This window comes from Cydia amplana, chromosome 5 (assembly GCF_948474715.1).
Source record: "Cydia amplana chromosome 5, ilCydAmpl1.1, whole genome shotgun sequence".
Lineage (NCBI taxonomy): Eukaryota > Metazoa > Arthropoda > Insecta > Lepidoptera > Tortricidae > Cydia > Cydia amplana.
In genome coordinates, this window is record NC_086073.1 from 18,210,221 (window position 1) to 18,223,096 (window position 12,876).

Sequence of the window (12,876 nt, forward strand, 5' to 3'; positions counted from 1 at the left end):
GTTAAAGTGCACGTACAGATAGTACATATTTTTAAGCACTTCGGCCGCTCCAAGTGATGGCGACTGTAGAAAAAAGTTTATAAAAATATTGGGGCACTTTTATGCCATATTGATTATTCCTCCTGATTCTAAGCGCCACTTGCACCATTCCTCTAACCCGGGTTAACCGGTTAAACCTGGAGTTACCATGGTTACCAGTACAATTTGACACTGGGTTTACGGTTGATGATGCAAGCTACGTGATTTCTTAGGAATGACCGCTGCTGCCGTATCGACTGAAACTATAATTTTATACGAATGGACCTAATCTTTGTTTTTATATACCAGATACTAACAGCTCGATTGCCGCAGTTTATCCGTCACATCTGTCATTTTAATACAATATTGGTAGTAAATTCTATCTATCGACATGTCCCTGCCGAGTTACTAATGTGTTGCAGAAAGTTTTTTGACATATATTTGTATTGCATAATGTTACTTGGCAGAAATGTCGTTTGGCATAATTACCTTTCGCATAGTATCATTCAGCATACAATCACTTCGCAGAGTTTTATAATCCAGAACCATATTTTGGCATACTGTTGATGATCATAATAGTATTTTAAACGAATATTGATTTCGCAGATAAATGTATTGCATACTATTTTAGTGGCATAAAGCTATGAAGTTTAATTAAAGGTGATGTTATAAATGGTTTTAATTGACTTACCAATGTGCTGCAGTACCTAGTATGCTCTAATATAATCTGTTTTTATGGCAATTGATCTTACTTTTCTGGTAGCCATTCGTTTTTGTAGGAGGTCGCAGCTCTAACCTAACCTATTTTTCTGACAGCCATTCGTTTTTGTATGAGGTCGCAGCTCTAACCTAACCTAACCTATTTTTCTGACAACCATTCGTTTTTGTAGGAGTTCGCGGCTCTAACCTAACCAAACCTATTTTTCTGACAGCCGTTCGTTTTTGTAGGAGGTCGCAGCTCTAACCTAACCTAACCTATTTTTCTGACAGCCATTCGTTTTTGTCGGAGGTCGCAATTCTAACATAACCTAACCTTCTTTTCTGGCACATGTCCAATTTTGTTGGGGTCGCAGTTCTTACCCACTTTTCTCCTATCAGAAAAAAACATTATGCCATAATAAGAGTATGCTGCAGGATGGTTATGGTACATAAAATTATGCTAAATGAAAGTCGGCAACAGTAATCTTCTGCTTAATGATATGCTGCAAAATGTATTGTAGATAGTAAATAGTAATGCCAAGTAATAGTTATGCAAAATTATCATTCGACTAAAAGTGTTTCTGCGATACACGTTATGCGAAATGTATTTCTGACAAACAATATTATGCCAGATGAGGGGAACCCGTCCCTGCCATACAATAAATAATTCTCTCCGAATTTATCTAAATAGTAGGAAAAAGAGTTGATTTTGCTTTGTCTGAAAATTGAACGAAACAAAGCAAATGCAACTTATTCCGATTGAAAATGATTTAATTTCATCGAACTTAATAAGTACTATAGGTAGGACCGTGAGCCTTAGGAGGTTAGTATCTGGGATGTAAAAGCAGAATGTAACAGACTATTATAATAATACCCTAATGCACATTTGTGCAACAGATTGTATTATGTGAATCGCTTTACAAGTGCCTCTATTTGCACCTCATGTAATTATTGTAAGATAATGTAAATGGGAAAATGTTATTGTAATAAAAATGCATACCTTAATGAATTGGAATTTTGTTTTATTAACCTTTTACTAATATGTGTGTGGTGGTTGAAAATCGTGGGTTTAAATTAAACCTCGATTGCATTGATAGATTATAGGTAGATTGTATAGAGCAAAAATATAGTTCACGAAATAATAAAAAAAATATGACTAAAAATTCGGTTAGGTTAGGTTATCTTTATCATACACAGACAACAGGTTAATTTATACTCACATACTAGATATATGCATAAGTTGATATCTTACAAATTACACATAGGTAACTCTTTTCTTGTGTTACAACATGATTAATATATAATATACATATGTGATATTATGACGACAAAGAATGAAAGATAAAACATCGATAAAATAAACATAAGTTTTGTTTATCATATAAATCAATCCTTGAACCTTGGTCCGAAAACAAGCGAACGAAAAATTAATACAAACACCAACAGCCTTGTACATAAAAATATATCGCACACATAAAATTATGCTTCCTATTAAAAACCACTGTCAAAGTCAAGGGGAACTAGAATCTAATTCGAATCCAGTTATAACTGGTTTCCCAAATCGTATTTACATCTATTTCGACCAAATTATAAAGACCCTTAAATTCACCTTAGCTCAAATATTTTCTTAAGGCAATTGAAACACACGTTAGACCAACTCACACTGGTTGGTCTGACCACGTTATTCAATTGTTTGCTGACTACTGAATTTGAAATTCACACCTCTATTTTACTCCAAGCAAATATAAGATTTAAAGTAGGTATAATTTAACTTAAATATTTTCCGAAGCCTTTACAGGTGGTTAATAAAATAAAATAAACTTTGTTACTTTGAGTTAGGATTGAAATTAAAATAAAGGTATTTTTTCGCATTAGCAGTTTTATCTAGTTCGGAACGTGGATGCGTGGTTATGTGATTAGGTAATGAGATGCTAAGTAGTTATACAAGTAAATATACACTATTTCGACTGCCGGTAAATAAACCGTGTATATATACTACAAGGATACTAACGGTAGTCGGTTTAAAGCGTTAGCGTATATACGTTAGGTAGTGTTAGCTTAATCCATTTTTAGCGGAAACTCCCAAGTGGTTGGATCTTTCCACAGCAGGAGGTAACTTCAGATTCTTAAGAGGCAACAGGAGTGGTCATTTCACCATACAAACGTACTCGACTGTTCCTCCGTGGGTTTTGAAGTTAGAGCAATCATTTTTTCAACACAGATTAATATTGTCAATAACTGTGTTGGACCGTTTTGCTTTTTTTGATATTTTTGTTTTTTAAGAGCCCTTCAAAAATGGCCAAAATGGCCTAATTGACTATGCCGCAATGAGAGGCGTGGTATTCAAAACTGATATCAATTAGCCAAAAAAGCAAAACGGTCCGACAGAGATAATGTCATAATCATTTAGATTTCCAAATTTGGTTACGATTGGTTAAGTTTTGGAGCAGGAAACAGTCGAGTACGAAACCTCGATTTTTGAGATTTTTACGCAGGATTTATCGCCTTGTCCTTATCGCACTAGTTTTAGGAGCCGCTTCCGTTAGCGAGACGGGTATATTTACCTAAAATATTTAAATCTCAGCTCCTGTTTCGTCTTAAAATTTAACTCAATCGGATGAAAAATACCTCGGGGAAACCTATTCTTTCGTCCACCGCCTTCCTACTTGCAATACATATTTCAGGATGATTTCTGAATGATATTATTTTATTTGGTTATACATGTACGGAGTGGCAATTGCACGATGAATTTCGAATTAGCTTGCAATTTGGTTTTAATGATGTTCTAGATTGTTTTGTGAGGGCATTTATCAAATTAATGAATAATGGAAAAATGCATGGAAATGTAACACCAAAATGAACGTAATCGAATAAAAAAAGCAAAAAGAATCGTGGCCCATGAGGGGATCGAACCCGCGACCTTCGCGTTATTAGCACGACGCTCTAACCAACTGAGCTAATGGGCCGTTGTTTATAGCGGCGAAAATACGGATCATGTTTGTTTAGGATACGAACAACGTATTGTGGGTGTCTGTGGTGTCTTCTCATTTGCTATTATGACTGCTATCAATCAGACCAAGCTATCTCGGCAGTGATTCTGATAGCACAGACTGTGCAAGTTTTATTTTAAACATCAAACTTCTATTAAATTATGATGTTTAAAATACTCTTAACTTGAATTCACATTATTTATACATATTATGTAAAGTAAACTTCTGCAACTATGTGTAAAACTGTAATCGTAAAATATTTATTAAATCAAATATTTTATTAAATTTAAATAGTTTTCACAAATTGACCCATACTACTAGCGCCATCTATTGGTTCATATTTTAACTAAGTTGAAACCCACCCAAGAAAAGCGTACAATTTGGAGGCTGACAAATTCAGTAAAACTAAATAGTTATTTGTACAACAAGAGATCAAAGTTTGATATTTCTTCGAGTGCTTATTTTGAGTCCCGTGCAAGCGAAAGATTCTATAATAGATTCACGAGCGTAGCGAGTGAATCTAATTTAGAATCTTGAGCGTAGTAAGGGACTCAAAAGCGCACGAGATGTAAATAACTTTGATCTCGTGTAGTTCACAAAACTTTTCACCTCAGCAGTGAGAACATATTAGAGAACCCGAAAAATGTATTCCTTCTTCATCACTTACCTATTCACTCATGTTTTCTTAAGATATACCAACAATTAAGTTTTCACCTCAGCAGCTCGAACAAGGGTACTTTGCTACTTAAAAACAGTGAGCAAAATCGCATTTTGCTCATTTTGTCTCACTCTCTTCTATCTTTTTAAGTAGCAAAGTACCCTTGTTCGAGCTGCTGAGGTGAAAATTGCCTTTCTTTCTTGGAAGGAGGAAGGCTTGTTAGTATTTTCACGTAGTTCCTTGTCTGTTTTCATTATAGTGACGTCATTCATTCGGCCGAGGCCTAATTAGGTAAAAGTCTGCAATAAATCATGATAATGCCTCACTTAGACTGATTGCCTACTGACTGGCTATTAGAGGGGTGCTTTTACAAGCTATTTCTTATTGTAACTATCAGTATAGGTTATCACCAGAGTTATATGTCAGGTCCGACGAACAAGTTTTATTATGGAACCTTAGGTACAGGTACTTGTAGTTACATTGAAAGGTCAGGATATTCCAGTTTTTCATGCAGCAACATTGGCAACCCTACCTAATAGGTGAGTACCACGGAAGAAAGAATGAGCGCGCCGTGTGAGTACCTACACTAACGGCCATATTCGAACTTTAAGATACGTTAAACAAGTGTCAAAAGTGACGTTTCTTCAAACAAACGCGTCACTTTTGACACTTGTTTGACACTGACATATCCAATCCATATCGTTTCAATATCTTATATTTGACGTATTAGGTACTTACTTAAGTTACTTAGGTATCTTAAAGTTCGAATATGGCTGTAAGTATAAGTCCAGATTTATCATAATAGATACAATTTTCCGGATAACTGGAAGAGATCCCTCGTAGGGATAAGCTCGCTTTTGTACTACACCTTCATATATTTTGTATTATCTAGTATTTGATGTATCTTAAAGTTCGAATATGGCTGTAAGTAGATACAAAACTACAAAATACCGGTTATTATTTACTTAACCCTCACCAGAGTTATATGTAAGGTCCGACTGAACAAGTTTTATTATGGAACCCACTTGGGTACATACGAGTAGGTACTTGTAGTTACATTGAAAGGTCAGGATATTCCAGTTTTTCATGTAGCAACATTGGCAACCCTACCTAATAGGTGAGTACCTACACTAAGTAGGTACAAATACCAGTATACTAACTAGTTTTCTCCACCCATAAAATATTGCTTTACTTTAAGAAATAGCATCGACTTTTATAATAATTACTAGCGACCCGCCCCGGCTTCGCACGGGTTAAAAAATTATACATAAACCTTCCTCTTGAATCACTCTATCTATTAAAAAAACCGCATCAAAATCCGTTGCGTAGTTTAAAGATCTAAGCATACATACAGACAGACAGACAGGGAAGCGACTTTGTTTTATACTATGTATGTAGTGATCGGTATTTATTACCCGCTACCAGTAATTACTTAAATTCAACTCGTATCGATATCGTATCTCTATCACGAGTATACTCTGTACTTTGGCTTTGTTAATTTAGTCGTTATCATTTCGATTTCCATAAAATTTCCGTTCACTCGCTAAATAAAGACACCACGGACTTTGCTCATCTAATAAGTAATGACAACCTCAATCATCAGTATTATCTTGGCTGTTAACGCCTTATTCTGTAACTCTGGTCTCTATTCACGTATAAATCCTACGAGTGTTGGGGCAAAGTTATACCAGTAATGAGCCCACAGCTTTGCCGGTAGAATAGGTATTTGGCACCAGCGCAAAGTGTGAAAGTCTAGCTGAGTCCGGTCGATTTCTGAACTGCTTTCAGCCGGTTGAGTGGCACTTTGCCACATTTCTTTATAATGTACTTAATCATTACATGTTACTGCCAAAACTATGTTTACAAATTGGTAATAAAATTGATCAATTGTTATTATTATGTAAAGTTTTGTTTACCTAATTGAAATAACTTTTACCAATATTAAAGATTTAAATTTCAGTCTGCTTAAAACTTCCTAGTGACTTTTGCCAATTTGCTGAACAGTTGATTGAATGAAAATCTCCTCAAGAAATGCTATGAAAATTATACTTAGTCATGTAGTTATTTAGTAGGAAAGATTAAAAAAAAATCATTTTTGGTACAAGCTTTTATCGCTGACTGTACTTTTCTTACGACAGACAACTAATACTCATCGAGACAATTCTAAAAACCCCTAACACAATTTGGTTGCGTTGTTTCATCACAGAGTTCATATGGCCACCTCCTGTCTCCATCATCAGATCAGCCCGATGGTACCATAATATTGCATTGTCACCCGACTTACATGTGTATGCAAAGTTTCAGTTCAATCGGAAACCGGGAAGTGGATCAAATTTAACTTGCAAGATTCCATTACATAGTTACATACAGGGGGCCGATTTTTGAATTTCGACCACTCGATTTCGTGAATATCTCCACTACTAGGCATTTAAATTCTACTAATAGAATTGAAATCGAGTGGTCAATACCAATAGATTCCAAATTTCGATCGCTCGTATTTCAAAAATTAGCATTATAACTCTGTTCTCGTGTAAGTGACTTGTATGTCTTTTATGAGAATAAATATCTTTAAACCTATTTCGCCGTTTTCTACCGATTTTCGAGTGACGAAATCGAGCGATCGAAATTCAAAAATCGGCCCCAGGTTGACCTAATAAAAGCGTGTTAAAAACGTGCCCACCCTTATTTAATAAAAGGCATCACCCCTTTTTTGGAACACGACAAGTAAGTACCTATAGAGATTATAGAGAGGCATGAACAGGATGGAGTGCGGCGCGGCGTGCAAAACGCCACAACTAAAAATAAAAAGGGGCGTGAAAATACTTATTTTGTAGCACACTACAAAACAAAACAAAGGGGTTATGTTTTTGCATGTATATTGTATTTATTAATTTTTTTTACAGTCTTATGAATGCCCATTCTAACCTACGGTGCACAAACTTGGTCATTAACTGAGGCTCTAAAATCGAAACTCAAGGTTTGCCAGCGTGCGATGGAGCGTAGTATATTAGGTGTTCGCAGAACTGATCGGATCAGAAACACGGAACTACGCTCCAGAACTAGAGTTGTAGATGTAGGCGTCAAGACCGTTAAGCTTAAGTGGGACTGGGCTAGACATGTCTGCCGCATGCACCCAGAAAGGTGGGCCAAAATGGTTACTGAGTGGGACTAGGGTTTGCTCCCGGGAAATACCGGTACCGAAAGTACCGGGAATTCCCGGGATTTAGAGCCAAGCAAAGAACCGGGATTTCAAAATTAAAATACCGGTACTCCCGGGATTTTCGGGACTAAAATTTCCGGTACAATATTTGACTGCTTTCTGTTACTTAGCATGAAATATCATGTTTTATAAAGAAAATAAATATATTTTATCAATCTAAGGCTGATGGTAATACTTTTACGGCTGACCACTACATTAAAATAAATTTAAAGAAAAAGTCAATGGGTTTGACAATGCCGACAATATAAAATTGCGTAATTTGATACTTTAAGGCAGCGGTCGGCAACCTTTTACTAGCCAAGGGCCACATAGTAGTTAACGAAGTTGACGCGGGCCGCACTTTGTTAATATCTATGACTTTATCAGACATTGTCGTTTGTCAATATTACATGAGGCTCGCGGGCCGCAAGTGACAGGTTCACGGGCCGCGGGTTGCCGACCGCTGCTTTAAGGGCATAAATGTTTGTACGATAAATAATTTTATACGAACAATTAATTATTTCATATTTGTATACTAACTAGAAGCAAAAATAGAGACAATTTTGTAATTAATAAAATACTACTTTTATTTTAATTCAAAATCAAACACGGTACTTATAAGAAACTCACGTATGATAATGATATTTTAAATGAATTAATAATTCTGGCTGAATAATTTCTTGATTTGTCGTATTGATAGTTCTGTTATTATATGTTCGAAGGTCCACAGCCCATTTTGAACGCATGCGAAAATTATCATTTTTTTTTATCCTTTTTTACAATTAACGTCTTACATATAAAAAAAATGATGATATTACTGAGCCACAATTCAGTTTTTGCCAATAAACAAAGATAGTAAAAATATCATGTAGTTTAGGAAAAAAAAAATATTAATGATTGTGTGACTTAAAGACACATATTATGGTACAAAAGAAGTGTGTACCTTCACTGTGCTAGTTTTTTATTGTTTTAAGAAAGATTCGTGGTCGTTTTAAGCTTTTTTTTACTGACAATTTATGTGAAAACTGATTTTTGAAGGCAGTCCCGAAAGTACCGAAAATACCGGGAAATCCCGGTTCCATTTTTGGCCCGGTACCGAAAATCCCGGTTCTTTTAAACAGTACCGGTTCTGCAATCCCTAAGTGGGACCCACGGAACACAATAGACGGTGCAGGCCGGAGTTCAGGCAGACCGAAAAGGAGATGGCGGGACGACTTGGACGCATTCTACCCCAAATGGTGGGAAAATGCCGATGACAGGGTCGAGTGGAGAAAACGAGGGGAGGCCTTTGCCCAGCAGTGGGACATCAAAATAGGCTAGAAAAAAAATGAATGTCAACATAGCTTACGTATTCTTACATTCATATGATTCATAATCTGTTGCGAGAGTGGAACCAGCATGAAAAACTATCGAATAATCAAAATTGCGTTCTGTTTCAGACTTCTTTCCAATTCGCATTGTTATCCCGTTAAGGTCGGTTTTCCTAGGATAGCGGTGCCGTCATATAGCGGCCGTCTCCATACTAAATAATAAGGCTAAATATGGATGTCGCGTAGTATTTGTTGGAGACGGCCGCTATATGACGGCACCGCTTTCGGAGGAAACCAAAACTTTACTCCATTCATTCTCCCCATCGATTCTCATTCGTTCATTTCATTCCCTCGCGCTCGAGCAAGGTTGAACGGAGTCAATGACGTAACATTGAGCGGAGGGGCGACCTCCGGGCGACCTTTACCCCGACCGAGGCGAGGCTGTGACGTCACGCGGGCTGGGGGTGGGCGGCGAGTTCCTAATTTAAAATTGTTGCGGATTAAATTTGGATTCTGGGTTTTTATTAACCAAGTATTAACCTAAAAGAAATGGGCCCCAGGAAGTCCGTACTAAGTCCGACCTATTAATCTATCCTTTACGGTAACGAGAATTATTTACGAACAATTGAATTATTCCTCCCGGTCCTGCGGGAGCGCCCACGCGCTGGGACATTTCGATTTTATTTACCCGCATAATAGTGCGAGAGCCGACGACGTTTCGTCACAGGTCGTTGAGGATTATTTATTTACTAAACTATCAATGGGGCTGGCAACTGTCAAAGTTTGCATAGGTGGCGCCATCATAGCTTGCCCCTCTTTCTATGAGATTTGGCTTAAAGGGGCATTAAAAAATACACAAATTTGACACAATTCTAGGTATTGACAGGGCAAGCTATGATGGCGCCATCTGCTAAATAATTCGACCGGCCAACCCCATTGAATTATTCCACCCGATCCTGCGGGAGCGCCCACGCGCTGGGCCATTTCGTTTTTATTACCAGCGTAGTGCGAGAGCCGATTACGATTTAGCGCAGGTGATCGAGACTACTCGAGAATACTTGGGTAGTTAGGTTTCTAAGACGTATAAAGTGTTTGATTTTTTTGAATGTTATTTAGAGGTAACGCACACTACATCAAACATTTTGCCTATAAATATCGTCGAGTCCTGTGTCATGAAGTCCGGAAATCACGGAAGGTCGTGAGTTCAAACCTGCTCGGCGCTCAATAGTAGGTATCACTGATACTGATTAAGAAAAAAATACAAAAAGAGGGTCAAAGATTGTGTACAGTATTATGGTCAGCGCCAAATTAAGGGTTAATGTTTTTCTCTTCTGTTTGCATATAATATGCCTGTGTAGATATGTCTGAATATGGAATACAGAAAAATGATTGCAGCATGAACTCCTTCCTATTAAAATCACTGCCAGCTCTTACACTCTAAGGGGGTACCAGCCCAAAATGTAGGGGGATCACGATCGGTTACCGTGGGCGGCTCATTATATTATTATTAGCCAGCATTGTGGTTGGTTCGCAGTCAATTGCGGGCGATTTTGCTCTAGATACTAGATTTAGTCAATTTAGGAATAATAGCGGTGTTGCTAGAGCTCTTGAGCCATAAGTTTAGCTTAATTAATGAAAAACTCACATTCTTATTGCAGAAAATCATGTTTTTGTCCTTACAAATACAAATACATACTTACAAATGTTTATTTCTTAGAATATGAAATTTCTTATTTTTATATCGTTTTTTTTTTACTTTAATTGGTGAATATTATTTTAATGAATTTTAATTCAATTGAAATCGACCTAATTATAAGTATTAACCCCTCGAACGCCCGTGTCAAAAATTTGCTACTGAATTATTAACCTTTCAACTGTTAATTACAGTCCAAATTGTCTGGCACGTATACGGGACAAGGCAGTTGGGGGTTAATTATTTAATTAATTACCCTTTTGACATGTAAAGTTTGTAATTTTATAAATAAAGGAATATGAATATGGCCTGTCATTTTAAATTAAAAGAAAACGGCCAAATCATCGAAACTCACGAAAAATATGGCTTTTGTGACCATCTGGCAACACTCACTATTAGTTAGGCGTAGAATAAAGGGGGGAAGAGTAGGTAGTAAAATCTGAAGACTCTACTTTATTAACATTTAGGATAACACGAAAGTATGATGATGAGGATGTAGGGGATATGTTGTGTCTTGGAATTATAAAAGTAAATAAATAATCTCCTAATATAACTCTGTAAAAGCGCAAAAACTAGCCAAGGAAGTGATTAAGCCTCATTGATGCTCATTGCTCAATTGTCCTAATAATTCCTTCTCCAAACAAATCCAAAGAGGGTCAATAGTGATGTTGTTTCTAACTTACATTACTTAAAAAATGGTTAATATAATATTTGACACCATTCATAAATAAGGGTAATACAAGCCTGTAGGCTTGAATCTCCACAGCCGCAGCCATTTCGCAAACTCCGTCTGCGGCGCCCATTCACGGGCAGGGCCGCGTAAACAGCACTGCGTCGATCGATAGCGAATGTCAAGTTGAAGGGACAGAGGGGTGGGAGTGGGGGGGGGGGGGGGGGGTAGCTGCTGACGTCATACGCCTACGACGGGCGCGGCGGTTATCACAGTAAATATATGTGGTGGTAAAATATTTCGCGAACGAGTTTTGTTGATTCTTGTATCATTGCCGGTTAGGTTAGCCCAACGTTCCTAGCCCTTAAGACTTAAGGGCAAGACTGAAAAATATCTCAATTCAAGGCGATGAGTCAATCTATAGTCCTGAAAATTCTGTACAAGAAAAAAATACAAAAAGATGATGATGATCTTTGGATGGAGGTCTTTTCTGAGACCTTTGCCCTACTTATAAAGGGTTAGGAAATATTATGGTCAAATTATAATAACACACCTAAATCATCACTCGACCGTTATGTCAGGAATCATCAACTGTTTGGAAGTAAATACTTTTTTTTAAGAATATAAGAATAAGAATATAAGAATATTTATTTACCCAACATATTCACATTACATACAGAGCTGGTTCCTACACTAGGGCTTGCCTGTATCGTAGGTAACCAAAATGTGTGAAATATTGTCTACAAAGAATGTTCTGTTTATAAATTCGTGTAGGTACATCAGGTGCCGGAGACCACACCAGTGGTTTGCTGACCACCGGTTGATAACCGTAATAGTAGGTTCCCCTTTTCGCACACTTTTAATTTGGACTTAACTTTCAAAATTGTCTGAGAGACCAAGGCAAATTTTCTGGATCATCACTCACCAAGTTTTCATCATCATCAGCTCCTTCAGGTTGAAATGGGCAGTCCCCGCGCTGAATCTCGGATTGGTTTAGTTCCTTTTTATTTGTAGGCTAATTAGTTAATTAAGTAAATAAATACTAACACAAGTTATTAGGTACCTACTTAGGTTAAGATAAAGTAAGAAAATGTATTACAGTCACAGTCACACACTCACTTTAAATATACTTTCCAGTTTTAAGTGGGTTCTTATTTTGTTTCCTCCAGATGTTCTAAGCCCGTACCATGAGTCACTGACAGTGTCAAAACTGACATATACGTTACGTTATCGAGAGCGTAATTTACTTTCTATACATCTCGCATCACTAATATGCGAGTACGAGCGAGATGTATAGAAAGTAAATTACGTTCTAGATGGCGTTTATGTCAGTGCCAAACTGATGGTAGCCGTACAAAAAAATTATTAGTTATTCGGATAACATTTCTTTGTGCTTTTGTGGTTAGAGATTAGTTGGCCAGAGTCTGAAAACCAGTTAGTAGGTTTATTCTTTAAGGATGACTCACGTTAGACCGGGCCATGTCCGGGCCGGAGTTTCCAGCGCTTACTTTTCTATGACAGATGACAGGTGATCACGTGATGCTTTCCATAGAAAACGAAGCTCCGGAAGCTCCGGCCCGGACACTGCCCGGTCTAACGTGAGTCATCCTTTATCGTTCCTTAAACCACGTTCCTCTGC

At 37.3% G+C, this 12,876-nt stretch overlaps 1 non-coding gene across 1 annotated transcript; it reads right to left on the bottom strand.

The window, feature by feature from the left end:
* Positions 1 to 3,609: 3,609 nt before the first annotated feature.
* On the bottom strand, positions 3,610 to 3,683 carry Trnai-aau (transfer RNA isoleucine (anticodon AAU)). Its single transcript has one exon. It is a non-coding gene; the product is annotated as a tRNA-Ile (tRNA).
* Between the last annotated feature and the right edge of the window lie 9,193 nt (positions 3,684 to 12,876).